The sequence below is a fragment of the Caretta caretta genome, chromosome 17 (genome assembly GCF_965140235.1).
Source record: "Caretta caretta isolate rCarCar2 chromosome 17, rCarCar1.hap1, whole genome shotgun sequence".
Taxonomy (NCBI): Eukaryota; Metazoa; Chordata; order Testudines; family Cheloniidae; genus Caretta; species Caretta caretta.
The window spans coordinates 7724506-7737884 of record NC_134222.1 but is presented as its reverse complement, the minus strand read 5'-3'; the positions used below and the strand labels follow the sequence as shown (position 1 = coordinate 7737884).

General features: G+C 42.7%; 1 long non-coding RNA gene across 1 annotated transcript in view; it reads right to left on the bottom strand.

The window, feature by feature from the left end:
* Nucleotides 1-4038: 4038 nt before the first annotated feature.
* Nucleotides 4039-13379, bottom strand: part of LOC125623946 (uncharacterized) — a 118881-nt gene continuing 109540 nt past the window's right edge. The window contains exons 6-7 of the long non-coding RNA XR_012665367.1: nt 6191-6283; nt 4039-4074 (exon numbers count right to left, since the gene is read on the bottom strand). This is a non-coding gene — a long non-coding RNA (uncharacterized LOC125623946). The remainder of the gene's footprint in view (nt 4075-6190; nt 6284-13379) is intronic.

Here is a 13379-nt window from a genome sequence, read left to right as displayed (position 1 = left end):
AGGTGCTAGATCATATTAATCCTTCTTCTAGCCAACAGGACTAGTCCTGAGACAGTCCCAAAATCTGTGTGGGGAGACCCACATCTCCAGTCTGTTTCGTCAAGGCCCGTGCACGATTATCTACATGGGGACCAGTGTGAACAAAATATAATTTTCCGTTGAATCAGTCTTAAAAGTAGTAGAGTTTTTAATATTTTGCAAAGCACTTCCCCTGATGGCTAGGGAGGGCTCAAGGATAAGCACAAACCTTTGTTTCAGGGCTGGAACAGGCAATCTAAATTAGGGAGGGTCTAATTCCTAGCTGACAGAAACTGCAACGTTGCTCTCCTTTTTCCTCCCTGCCTCCTTTCCATTCCTTGCCTTATTTGTTTTTTGTCTGTCTTGTTTGTTAATTCTCCCCTTTTTGGGGGTGGGGGAAATGAAAATATAAATACATAAACAAATAAATCTGTGATGTACAAGTACAAAGCAGTAGTGCTATAAACTATCTGCTTATCTATAATTAACTCACCAGTAAGATTTTAGCAGGTGGGAAATTAAACCCAAGATAGAGCGACTTATACTACAGATCAAGTTCAAACACTGGGGTGTTCATGCTCCATTTTATATAGGTGCTGTGATCAGCTGACATTAACTATACATTCATTCCTATAGGCTCCAATTCAGCACGGCAGGTAAGTATGAAATTATGTTCATTCCTATTTAGCAAAGCACTTGAACAGCTGCTTAGCTTTAAGCATATGCGTCAGCCCCCTCAAGGTTAATGGGGATAAGCACATAGAGATTGCCGAATAGAGATGGATTGATGAATCGGGGCCTTATGCCATGTAAAGGAAAAAAAAAGGCTCATCTCAAACTCTCGTCGTCCTTAACTATAATTTAAAAGCAAAAATCACCAAGACAACAAAATCAGCAACCATTTCGAGTGTATACCGCAGAAGCCAATTCGGTTATGCAGCAAAAGGGAAAAAAATGAGGAAGACTACCCCATCCTTTCTAAAGATGACCTTTCAAGCACCATCCCAATCCTTCAAAAATCTCCCAGAAAAAGAAATGGGCCCGTCATGGTTTTATAATGAATGGTTACTATGTTGGGATTTTAAACAAAGTAATGATGCAGATAACAATAAGAGGTTCCCTCCCCCCTCCCCCCAAAAAAGGTTTTTAAAAGGTCACAACTAGTGTATGGAAAGTTCACCTATATTGATAATGATAAAATGAAGAGCAAAAAAAAGATATATACAGATCGAGTCACATTCATTACGGTCAATCTATTTGTAAAACAACCAACAGACAAAAGTCAGTTCAGCAGCCAAAATATCAGTTTCTTATTGGATAGGTAAATAACTTTTTTTTTTTTGTAGCATTGAAAAAGAGAAAAAATGAGTTGGTGAGATGTTCATGGCTGGCTAACCGAAGTTCATTTGCGCACCCAATTTATACATTCAAATTAACAGTCCTGAACGACAAGAATGCTTACCATTCCCACCCCCCCATGCTTTGGATACACCAAGTATGACTCAAATCAGTTTGATTGTAAGTTGCTTCTACCTGAATATTATACAAAAGTTACTTGCTTAGCCCCCGATTCAATGGAGCACTCTTTGTGCTGAACTTTACACAAATGAGTAGCCCCACTAAAGTCAAGACTGTAGGTGCTATAATCAGCTTTCCCAGCTATATCTTTATTTAGGTTGTGTTTATACACCAGAAAAGTACCTAATTCCAAGCTCTAGGTGTCCTTGATAATCTAAAAGCTCAGCATACATGAAGACTAAACCAGCAGCTGTCATCACTATATATAAAAATTGAGGTCTACCATCTTAACTCTGAAATAAAAAAAACCTGCCACAGAAAAGTTCCACATAGCTAGCAAAATATTATTGTCCAGACAAGCCCAATGTGTCTGAAACGTGTAAGTATGCATAAACATGGGCGTATGGAAAACAGATCCCGTCAAACTAACTTGATACCTTTTTTTGATGAGATTGCAAGTTTGGCTGATAAAGGTAATAGTGTTGATATAATATATTTAGACTCCTGCAAGGCATAGGATTTGGTAGCACACAACATTTTGATTAAAAAGCTAGAAAAATATAATATTAACATGGTGCCCATTAAATGGATGGAAAGCGGACCAACAGATAGGTCTCAAAATGCAGTTATAAATGGGGAATCATCATTGAGTGGATGCGTTTCTAGTAGGATCCAACAGGGATCTGGTCTTGGCCCTATGCTATTTAGCATTTTTAAAATCGTTGCTGATAAAGTTTGAGATGACATAAAAATTGGGGGAATGGTAAATAATGAAGAGGACAGGGTGATCTGGATCGCTTGGTAAGCTGGCTGCAAGCAAACAATATGCATTTTAATGCCTCTAAATGTACACGTATCATTGAGGAACAAAGAATGTTGGCCTACTTACAGGATGGGGACTCTATCCTGGGAAGCAGTTGACTATGATAAAGATTTGAGGGTTGTGGTGGACAATCAGCGATTGTGAGCTCCCAGTGTGACACTGTGGCCAAAAGGGACGACTGCAATCTTTGGATGCATAAACAAGGGCATCTCGAACAAGTGTAGAGAGGTCATTTTAGCACTGGTGTGACTGCTGCTGCAATCCTGTGTCCAGTTCTGGTGCTCACAATTCAAGAAGAATGTTGATAAATTGGAGAGGGTTCAGAGAAGAGCCATGAGAATGATTAAAGGATTAGAAAGCATGCCCTACAGTGATAGACTCAAGGAGCTCAATCTATTTATCTTAACAAAGAGAAGGTTAAGGGGTGACTTGATTACAGTATGTAAGTACCCACATGGGGAACAAATACTTGATAATGGGCTCTTCAGTCTAGCAGAGAAAGGCAGAACATAACCCCGTGGCTGGAACCTACAACTAGACAAATTCAAACTGGAAATAAGGTGCATTAAAACACAGAGTAATGAACCACTGGAACAATTTACCAAGTATCATGCTGGATTCTCCATCACTGGAAATTTTAAAATCAAGACTGCATGTTTTTCTAAAATATAAGTGGTAGGAATTTGTGTGTGTGGAAGGTCTCTGGCCTGTGTTATACAGGAGGTCAGACGAGATGATCACAGTGGTCCCTTCTGGCCTTGGAATCTATGAAATCTATGAAAGTAAAAGACCAGGCTGTATGTGACTCTAGGGCAGCTGTAGGCTGGTCTAAACCTGTAAAGTCACTATTTCAAAATAATGTTTTAAAAGACTACATTAGATCCCAAACTAAAGAATATGTCAGACCTGTGGAATAGGCTAAGAGGGACTCCTAGTAATGTATACAGGTGCACCGATAATTATTTGAAGGAGTGTTTCTAGCATAGCACATCCCAAAGAGACAAGAAATAGGAAAATACCGCATGATATAATGTCTTTGAAAGAGGTTAAACCAGTGACATTGGTTATCAGCCGCATTGTGCTCCTTGCCTTAAAATGCTGACACTTACATGTTTGATGGTAACTACACTGCATAGGGGCACCTTTGCTTTCACATCAGATTTGCTGACATGAACAGGAGCCGATTCAGATGGGCATCCAAACATTAAAGTCCTTGCCTATTTCCATAAAATGATTGGCAGGATGCCTACTGTTAAGTCAGGTGGTAGCAGCACTGATAAATGGCATCTTGATAAAAAAACTTTGCTACACTTCTAGCCAAAAACAAAACAAAAGCTGCATATTCTTTTTTTTTTTAATTTACTTGTCTTCTGCCAGATGAGATGTCTCATTTCTAACAATCAGATCCATCTTATGCCTTTGACCATTTCGAATCCACTCCAAGAACAATAGGGGTTTTTCCTTTTCAGCCCTAGCTCAGTGGAAACTGTACTCAGATTTCTCTGGGAAAACTGTAGCCATGGCTTGCAGGAAGATGACCCACAGTAAAACAAAACTGAAATTCAGTATCAGTCCTGAGACAGACAGACCTGATCCACAAAGCCAGTTTCTGCCTGCAATTTAAACTTCAACAAATGCATATTTCTTAAAAAAAAAAAAAAATTGCACAGATCACTTACTGCTGATTTCCAGCTAATCCATCAGTAGATCAGTGCCTGAAAAAAAGAAAAAAAATTCTCATTTCAAGCCCTGCTAATATTTCCGTTCAGCTTTTGTAGCTTTTTAGGAACTTAATTCCAGGCATTTTTCTTAACATAAGGTTTAGAGACTCCTTCGAAGATGAATTTTCTTTTACATATGTATGGTATAATGGGAGCTTTTTTCCCTCCCCCAGAGATCAAAATGCTGTTTCATTTCCCCCCCCCCCCTTTTTTTTTTTTTTTTAAATCCTGCAAATATCTTGTGAGTTGGGAGGCCCAGGCAGGGCTCTCTACTGATGGTGATACTTTACACATATTCCAGCCCCAGGCCCTGCATTGGAACAGGATTGTCATGAAAACAGCAATAGTGGCGAAGACACTGACTGTTTATTATTCATCCCTTTCCAAAGATGGAATATCACCCCGTGACATAGCAACAATGCTGGGAGGGTGAAATACACACTCTGCTTGGCTTTCACTGGACAAATCCTCAACTACAATGGCCTTGCTCCTACAGTGCTGGTAGGGGATGGAAGATTGTTGGGCTCCAGCAAAATGTGTCTACCACCAGCTGCAGTGCGTGGAAGTAAATCTCAAGCCCTCGAATGCTCTGTCTCTATTTCATGGCCAGAAAGTGGGGGTTGATGCAGGCAGAGGAATGGGAGGGTGAGATTTTTAAAGATGCCCAAAGGATTTTAGGTGCCCAATTCCCCTTGAAATTATATGGCTTGGAGACTCTCTGTCACAGTATGTGGGGAGATACTTCAGCATGAACTGAGGTCCCTTCGAAGGCCTCACTCCTGCTATTAGGCAGGAATAATGGCATTTTCCCATGCTGAAGTTCCACTAATTATGGAACATTCCCTGTACATGAATGGTCCAGAGGGCAGAAGGCCAACAGTTAAAGAGAAACAGCTAGGTACAGCTAGTTACAGATCACTGCATGGTAGTGGAGGTGGCAGAGTGGTAACAATAGCAGCAAATGTTATGCTGCGTGACCAGGATGACCCAGCTGCGTGGGGACAAAGTATCAATGACAAATTGGGGCCTTCTACTGGTTAAAAAAATCCAAGCAAATCTGGACACTCCAGGGCCAAGATTAGAGAGCTGTGCTGTGGGTTTAACTGCATGTCTCCCATTGACCTCAATAATGGGGAGTACTCGCACTACAGACGTGCGATGCGCTGTTTGAAATGTGCCCTTCAATATGGAAATAAGTTGGGACAGGGCACATGGGATTTCATGGAAAGCCAAAGTGACTGAGACCACATAATCTGCCTACCACTGATGCTCTCTCATACTGCAGATTTACCTTTCCATTTGCTCATACACCCATCACCACAGTATCACAGGGCCACGCATACTTTAATGAACGTATCCCCATTGCACCCCTGTAAGATAGAGAAGTACTGTCATCATTTACTGTGATCTTGGGGAACTGAGACACAGAAAAATTAAGTGACTTGCCTGCGGTCACAGAGCTAGTCAGTGACAGAGCCAGGAACTGAATCAAGATCTGCTAGTCCAGTGCCTCCCTCCCAGAAGAAAAGACAAGAGCAAGTGCAAGAAATAGAGCTTCTTCCCCCAAAACACTGTCATAGCACTTCCTACCCAGGAGCAGGAAGGATGGCCTAGTGGATAGGGCACTGGTCTAGGACTCAGAAGAATTGGGTTCAATTCCTAGCTCAGCCACAGACATTCCTATGTGACTATGGGCAAGTCACTTAATCTACCTTGTACCTCAATTCCCCTCTGTGAATGATGACGACACTTCTCTACCTCACAGGGGGAGTTGGGAGGATAAAACTCTTTAATGATTGTGAGATACTTGGGTACTACAGAGATGAGAGCCATATAGATAGAACAGAACAGTTGGAGTCCATCGGGCAAGAGTTAAATGTTTCTTGCATAGGATGAAGGAATTTATCTGCACAATCACCACTGGGTTTAAACGTCAGCCAGCTTTCTCCTATCTCGTATCTGTCTTGTCTACTTACACTGTAAGTTCTTCAGGACAGGGACTGTGTACTACTGAGTTTGTACAATGTCTGGCGCATTGGGACACGGTTCTCAGTTCGTTCTTAGGCACTACCATTATAAACAAGATTAACAAGCACAACAATATCCTCACCTTGGTACCAGTCATGGTCTGATGGAGGTTGCTTGGATAACTGGACTTCTGTCCTGCTTCTCTGTCATATGACTCGAATCATGTAGAATTTACCTTGGAAACAAAACAAAAAAAACAACAACCCACACAAGTGTGAAATGCAGCTGCCGATAAAGTAATCCTCGGCAATCAACAAAATTAATTGTGTGAACATCATTGATCAAACCTACTTAACACATTGAGTATACAGAAAGCTGGAATGTAATTTCATTACCAATCTGCTCCATCCTAATGAAATTTCTAACAACATTCTAATTTTTATTTCGGTTAAGGAGAGAATGATGGAAATTTTCTTTTGCCTCTCTTGTAAGCTTTTATTTTATTGGTTTTCTGCAATTCCAATGATCCTATTTTTTTTTAATTTGACATTTTATTAGCAGGGGGTTTAATATAATAACAAAGATAAAAGAAACTAAATTGCAAAATGGACAAGCCATCCAGAAATAAAATTGATGTCCAAATTAAGACGGCTAATTTTAAAGTAAAAAACTGATTTATTTTATTTTATGGGGAGTTGTTTTTAGATTTTTTGTTGTTAATTCTAGCTGAGTTTCTGACCTCACTGATTTGAATGATAGTTATTTGCATCCTTTGAGCCAAACTTCTCAGCTTCACAATAATCCAGCCTTACAACACTCTTGTGAGATAGGCACTAGAATCCCCATTTTCCAAATGGGTCGACTAAGGCCTAGAGAGAAGGGGCAACATCCTGGCTCCAGTGAAGTCAGTGGCAAGACTCTTGCTCATGTGAATGTGGCCGGGATTTCACCCCAAGGGTCTAATTTTTAAAAGCGTCCTTCAATCTTGTGAGCACAATTCTGCAAATGCAAAAATTAGTTGTGGGAGTAACAGAGTATTTAAACATCTGTGCATGCACATCAAGCGGATAGGCAACTACATGCTAACTTTTTGTGTAGTTAACAGAATATGGAAAAGGTACCTAGAAACCAGTAGCTGAGTTAGCGATAAAACCCAGGACACCTGGCTCTCGGTCATCTGCTGTAATGACTCCAATGACACCCCATTCTGGAAGAAGCTGCAGTGCTTTTAGAATACTCCAGGACTAAATGATGCCTATATGTGCAGTTGAACCTACACACTGCAAGAAAGGCGTTAAGATGGACCTTTACACACACACTGTCTCTCTCCCTCCCTCAACAACATAAGCCACAAACTTCCACCTTAACGCTCAGTCTCCTCTTGTTCAATACTATTCCACCCCCCTCACCAACCACCTCCTCTCTCCTTGGTTTTGAAGAAGGAAGTCTAGATAGAGAGCCATAAAGACAATGTCAAAACAAACAAAGAAGGTGGCGAGGAAAGTACACAATGCAACATCAGAGGATGAGGGCTGGGGGACACCAGCAGCATCCAATCTTGGTAAGGTTTGAATTCAAAGCCAGGTAGCCACCAAAGTAGATGTTAATGGAAGTCTGAGGTCCTTCTATCTATGGCCACCCAGACAGTGAAGGAAGAAGGGGCGAGAACCTGTAATTCAGCATGCAATGAAGCAAATACTAGCAATACCGCAAATACACCATAGCTAACCAGCGAAAACCAGGGCAGGTTTAGAATCGGAGAGCTAGATCCTCAGCTGGTGTCTCACTGGAGCTGCTCTGATTTCTATGAGCGGAGGACATGGACCCAAGAAGGTTCATTCCTCTTCAGTGGCTGCAGTACAGAACCGTGGACCGATACAAGGAAGACGGTTGCATAGGCCCCTTAGGAGCAATAGCTATAGAGATATGGAATCACAAGGGTTTCTTAATTCAGGCTAGATCCTGAGCTAGTGTAAATCGTTGTAGCTCCACTGATGTCAACAGGACTACATTGATTTACATCAGCCGAGAGTTTGGCTCTTTGTGTGATGTGGAAGCAGACTAAGGGCCTTTGATGAAGGGCAATGACAACTGGCCCATACTCCATGTAGCGGACAGGTTTAGAAAAGAATGGCAGGGCAGAAAGCAGTTTGTTCTAATCGGAATTGTGCCTTGCTGAAGAAAGAGGTGGCTATAGGAACTGTCTACTGTCATCCCTCTGTAAGCACGTGAGCCAAGCGTCTGAAAGGGAAAGAAGCAGTTCAGAGGAACTCATACTGCTTGCTCCATGCGTCGTATCATGAGAGGAGGCTGGTGTCTCAGAAGACAAATCATCAGGAGGTATGCGAGACTGGGTAAGAGATGTGGCTGGGAAGGAGTGGATGAAGAGCTCTCTCACAAACTGTTCCCTTGCCAAGGGATTTGCCAGTGACATGATTACCAGGAAGAGTCCATCAAAATATACAATATTCTTGTTTTTCCTAAATGTCTACCTGGCAAGTTCTTGTTGCTGGGATGGCACTGGCTGAGAACAGAATTTTCCTCATGCATAGGGAGCTCATTACCCATAATTCCTCTAAGCGCCGTGAGTTGAAGTATGGAGGAGGAGGAGGAGAGTGACAGTAGATTCTACATGACAGGAGAAATGAAGTAGGCACTTTCCAAAAAGCCTGGGAAGAACTACAGAGATGCTCACAGACAGACATTTATAGGCTAATAAGCTATTTCATCAAATGCAGCCTCTACTTAGCACACTTTCATCTTACCTCTGGAGTAAGACTTGCCAGTGCATTCCCCTACCTCCTACGCTTAGCAATGAAAGTGGGCTGAAGCCTTTTCACCATGTGGAGGGTAGGAAAAGCCTTTGTAGCCACCTTATGTGTCTTCAGTCTCCTGATGCAAGATTGGGCAGAGGTGTTCAGAGCACACTGATCAGGGTTATATGGGACTATGGGCAGTTGGTTACGGTAACACACCTGGTGTAATAAGAGCTTACAGGCCTTTGCTTGATTCTTGCAGCTTGGTTGTGGTGGAAGAAACAACTAGCAGAGCAAATATTGTTGCTTTTTCCCTTATCAAGTAACCACTAGTGAAAATGAACAGGGCTCATTTCTAGCATACACGAGAGCCCTTGCCTCATGTGTTGGGACAGTGCTGGTGCCTCGTCTTGCAGCATGTCCAACAAAATTGCCTCCCTTCTGAGCGGGAAGATATGTAGAGCGCACTCTACATTTAAAAGCAAGGGATATTCAGGTTTGCAAGCATTTTGGGGCCTTTTGCTTACAAGGCAGGCTGGATGATGTGCTGCCAACAGTGAGAGAGCACAGAGCGCTGCTCCTGGCTTGCTGTACAAGGATGATGCTCCTTGACTACTGAACTGGGCCCTATCGCTGGTATTTCCATTTCCAGCAATCTGATGTGTTTTGGTGATTTATTCATGACTGTTGTAGTGAAAAATTGGAAAAGGCTAGAGGGGTAGCCATAGCGGAGAGATCTAGCATGAGATTGGTGCTACAAGTGAATTACTGCAAACCCTGTCACAGGCATCATGCAAGGTTTACTCCAGCGAGTGTGAAGTGGAATCTTTATATTAATAAGCGAACATGAACATGAACTATGAGAGCCTGGCATGTGTCTATTGCCAAGGCAGGTCTGGAAAGGAGCTGTCAGATCAATAATAAACTTGACCAGGCAAACAGAGGGGTGAGATCAACACAGAGACTGCTTTCGTGCAATTCCTTTTCTAACAAAGCTTCAGTGGTCCTCTATGCACTGTAGAGATATTTGTGGGCATTCACTGGAGCCATGACCAGACTAGGGTTTAAGGTGTGATGTTGGTGCATGTTTACTCACATGAGCTAATTACTCCTTTAAAAAAAAGTCTAGTCCAGACAAGGCAGAGACCATTGTAATATGTGCTAAATTGGCCAAGTGAAAGTCTAGTGGGGAACCTCACTTTTAACTTGACTGGTTTAGCCCATGTCAAAGACTGCACTTTTAAACCATGATGATAATTAGCACAGTTAGCCAACACGTGCTAAAGTCACACCTAAAATCTTAGTCTACACAAGAGAGAGCATTTCCAAAACTGCACTTTCGAAATTTGACCTTAGGGGTCAGCTAACTTACGCGGCTGATTCAGTTGCAAAAACAAACAAATGCAACTATCACTCTTCCAAACATCTTCCAGCCTTCCATTGTTTATGGCAATGATTTGCACCTCGACTGCATCTTTCTTGTGAGGATCAAGAAGCACTTAGGTCTCAGAGCAACGCATCTTATTGCTTCAGAGCAGGGAAACCAAGGCACAAAAAGACTAATGGTACAACTACACGGCAACAAAAGACCTGTGGCTACCCAGCATTAGCTTGCTGTGGTTCATTGCACCAGGGCTGTGGGGCTATACAGTTACAGTGTAGACGTTTGGGCTCCGGAGGATCCCAGAACCCAGGCTCCAGCCTTAGCCTGAATGGCTACAGTGTAGTTTTATAGTCCCAAAATCAGTGCCCGAATCAGCTGACCCAGGCCAGTTGCAGCTGGGCCACAGGTCTTGTATCGCAGTGTAGATATTCCTTAGGTGATTTGACTGAGGTCACGTCGAAGTGTCAGAATAGAACCTCTGATTCCTAGATCCATGGTTCCTAGAGTGTATTCTATCCTATTTGAAACAATCAATAGTCCTTTAACATTACAAGAGGTTACAGGTAATCTTTCACTTTGCTAAGAAGCATTTTAAAAACAAACACATATGTACAAAATAATGGCAGGATGCTAACTTTAAAAGGTATATTAGTTCAAATGTTGCTAAAAAACAATGGCAAAAAGCCCTATTCACCACTGATCACATCTACTGTATAAGACTCTCCCTGAGCTTTCTCCCCTCAGACATGTATAATTCTAGCACAGTTGCTCTGCATCTTCAAACCTAGGCCCTGGATCCTCACACGCTGCTTCCTTTGACATCAAGGAGATGCCTGTCATGGACCGAAGGTGATATATGGCCTTTTGGAATTTCTTCTCTATTAGCGATGGCAATCCCTCCAGTGAAAAGCGTTTTAGCTAGCTGTCGTAATAGCTCTAATGCCAACCAGTGGTCCAACAACAGGTCAGGTAAAAGGGCAATGAGAGGAGAAAGAGAAAAATTGAAATGGAAGTAACGAAATGAGGTAGGAAGGGACAGGGACAATGAGAGAAAAGACATATGGAGAAAGAGATACATATTTTATCTTTATATTACCATAGCGCCTAGGAGTCCCAGTTGTGGCCCAGGATCCCACGGTGATAGCATTGCACAAACACAGAACAAAGGCAAAAACAAGAGAGAAAAGAGAAACTAAGGAATAGAACCAAGTAAGGAATGAGAAAGAGGCAAAAGTTAACTGACAAAGCCACTTTCCTCCCTGGGCTGAGCCACCAAGAGGCGCAGCACAGAATCTTGCTTCCAGATGGAATTGTTGCCCGATGTTCTAATTGACTGGATTTGTGATAGCTTCATTAGGAGAGTGACGATGCATCTACGGGCAAGTGAGAGTGGCAGATCAACATATTGATCGGACAGTCCAGCCCACCATTTTCTCCATTCCCCACACCCCTCGGCCCTTCCTCTCTCACACACTTTCAGTAGCATTCAAGTAAAAACTGCATTTGCCAACAAAGCATGGTAAGGATACAATTCAAGAGATAACTAAGCCCACCATGCTGCAAACCTTTTAATTGAAAATCAGTTCCTCTCAGACCTGCCATGCATTAATTTCCACGTACAGTCTAATAAACCATTTTCCATTTCTATTTCAAAACGCCTCGGCTTAAAAAGAAAAGCCACAAAACACCCCAGATAATTCCAAACATTTTCCTCGTAAACTTCTGAAAAAACAGTGATTAATCAAAGGGGTAGGGGGTAAAAAGTGGGGGGTGGGGAAGCACATTAAACATGACGCTACTGTAATATCTAGCAGTTCTTCATAATTACAGTTTCAATTCCACATCCAGACTCCCTCCTAATTACCACTCCGCAGTTGGTGTGCACAGATTCAGGAGCAGCAGGGATTTTTATTTTGCTCACACGGATCACTATTCTTCTCCTCATTATGAACTGTTCACTTTGGGCCGATTAGCCGCCCCTCCTCACCCCCCACGCTCCCTGGGGCATCTCTTGCACGCAAACACCATTAGACCTGTGTGCCCTGTTTACTTACAAATTGGTTGCTCATCAGCTCGATTATGGGAAAGAGGGCAGGCAGTGCATAAATAGAGGAGGGATACACCCACCCACAAATGTGAGTCCAACAGCCCTCAGGCCACTTGAAAGTCATTAACTCAGGCCCTAACTTAGCTCCCAAGCCCAAACTTTGTCGTCCGTTGTCTTTATCCCCATCCCTATTCCCGTTCTTCCTTTTCTGATAAGTCAGCCAAGGGGCAGAGTGATGATCCAGTGGTTTGGGCACTAACTTGGTATTTGGTAGACCTGGATTCAGTTCCTGGTCTGTCACAAACTTCCTGTTTGAACTTTGGCTAATCATCTTGACCCAGTTTTTAAAAAGATATTTAGGCATTGCAACATTGAGCACAGCAACATTAAACTGATTTAGGAACCTATATAATTTTCTAAAGGGATTTAGGCACTTGGGGGGGCTAACTTCCATTGCCTAGCTTGCTTTTGAAAATGAGATGTAGGCTCCTAAATCTGTTAGGCATTGCAATGCTGAGCACAGCAATGTCTAAATGCCTCAAAAATCTGTGCCTTTGTCTCTCTGTGCCTCAGACCCCATCTGTAGAATGGGGATAACAGCCCTGCCCTACCTGAGAGGGTAAATACACTGAAAATTGTCAGGTACTCAGTTACTATGGGCCTATAAGAAGTACCTTCCACCCCTTGCATCCATTATGGGCCTCAGGGTTCAGTCCTCTTCCCCTTGGAGCATCGTGCAGCTCTCCAATTGCTGAGCTCCTCTCCAGTAGGCTCCTGCCAAGCAATGTGTATCACTGCCCATCATCCATCTGCTCCATTTCAAAACTCCATGTCTGGTTTTCAAAATGTCCAGTGCTTTGGCTGTTTGGTTTCAAAATGTCCAGTGCCTTGGTTGTCTGGCTTCATAGCTGCCTCCTTATTCTCTATTTGGGGTGGGGCCAGGTTTGGGTGACCAGATAGCAAGTGTAAAAAAATCAGGATGGGGGGGGGGGAAAGGTGCCGATATAAGAAAAAGCCCCCAAAATGGGGACTGTCCCTATAAAATCTGGTCACTCTAGGTCAGGTGTTTCTCCCCTGCTCCCTGTTTTGAAGCCAGTCATTCCTTGTGGGTGCTTCTGTAATTGCTGATTTCAGCTGAAGAGAG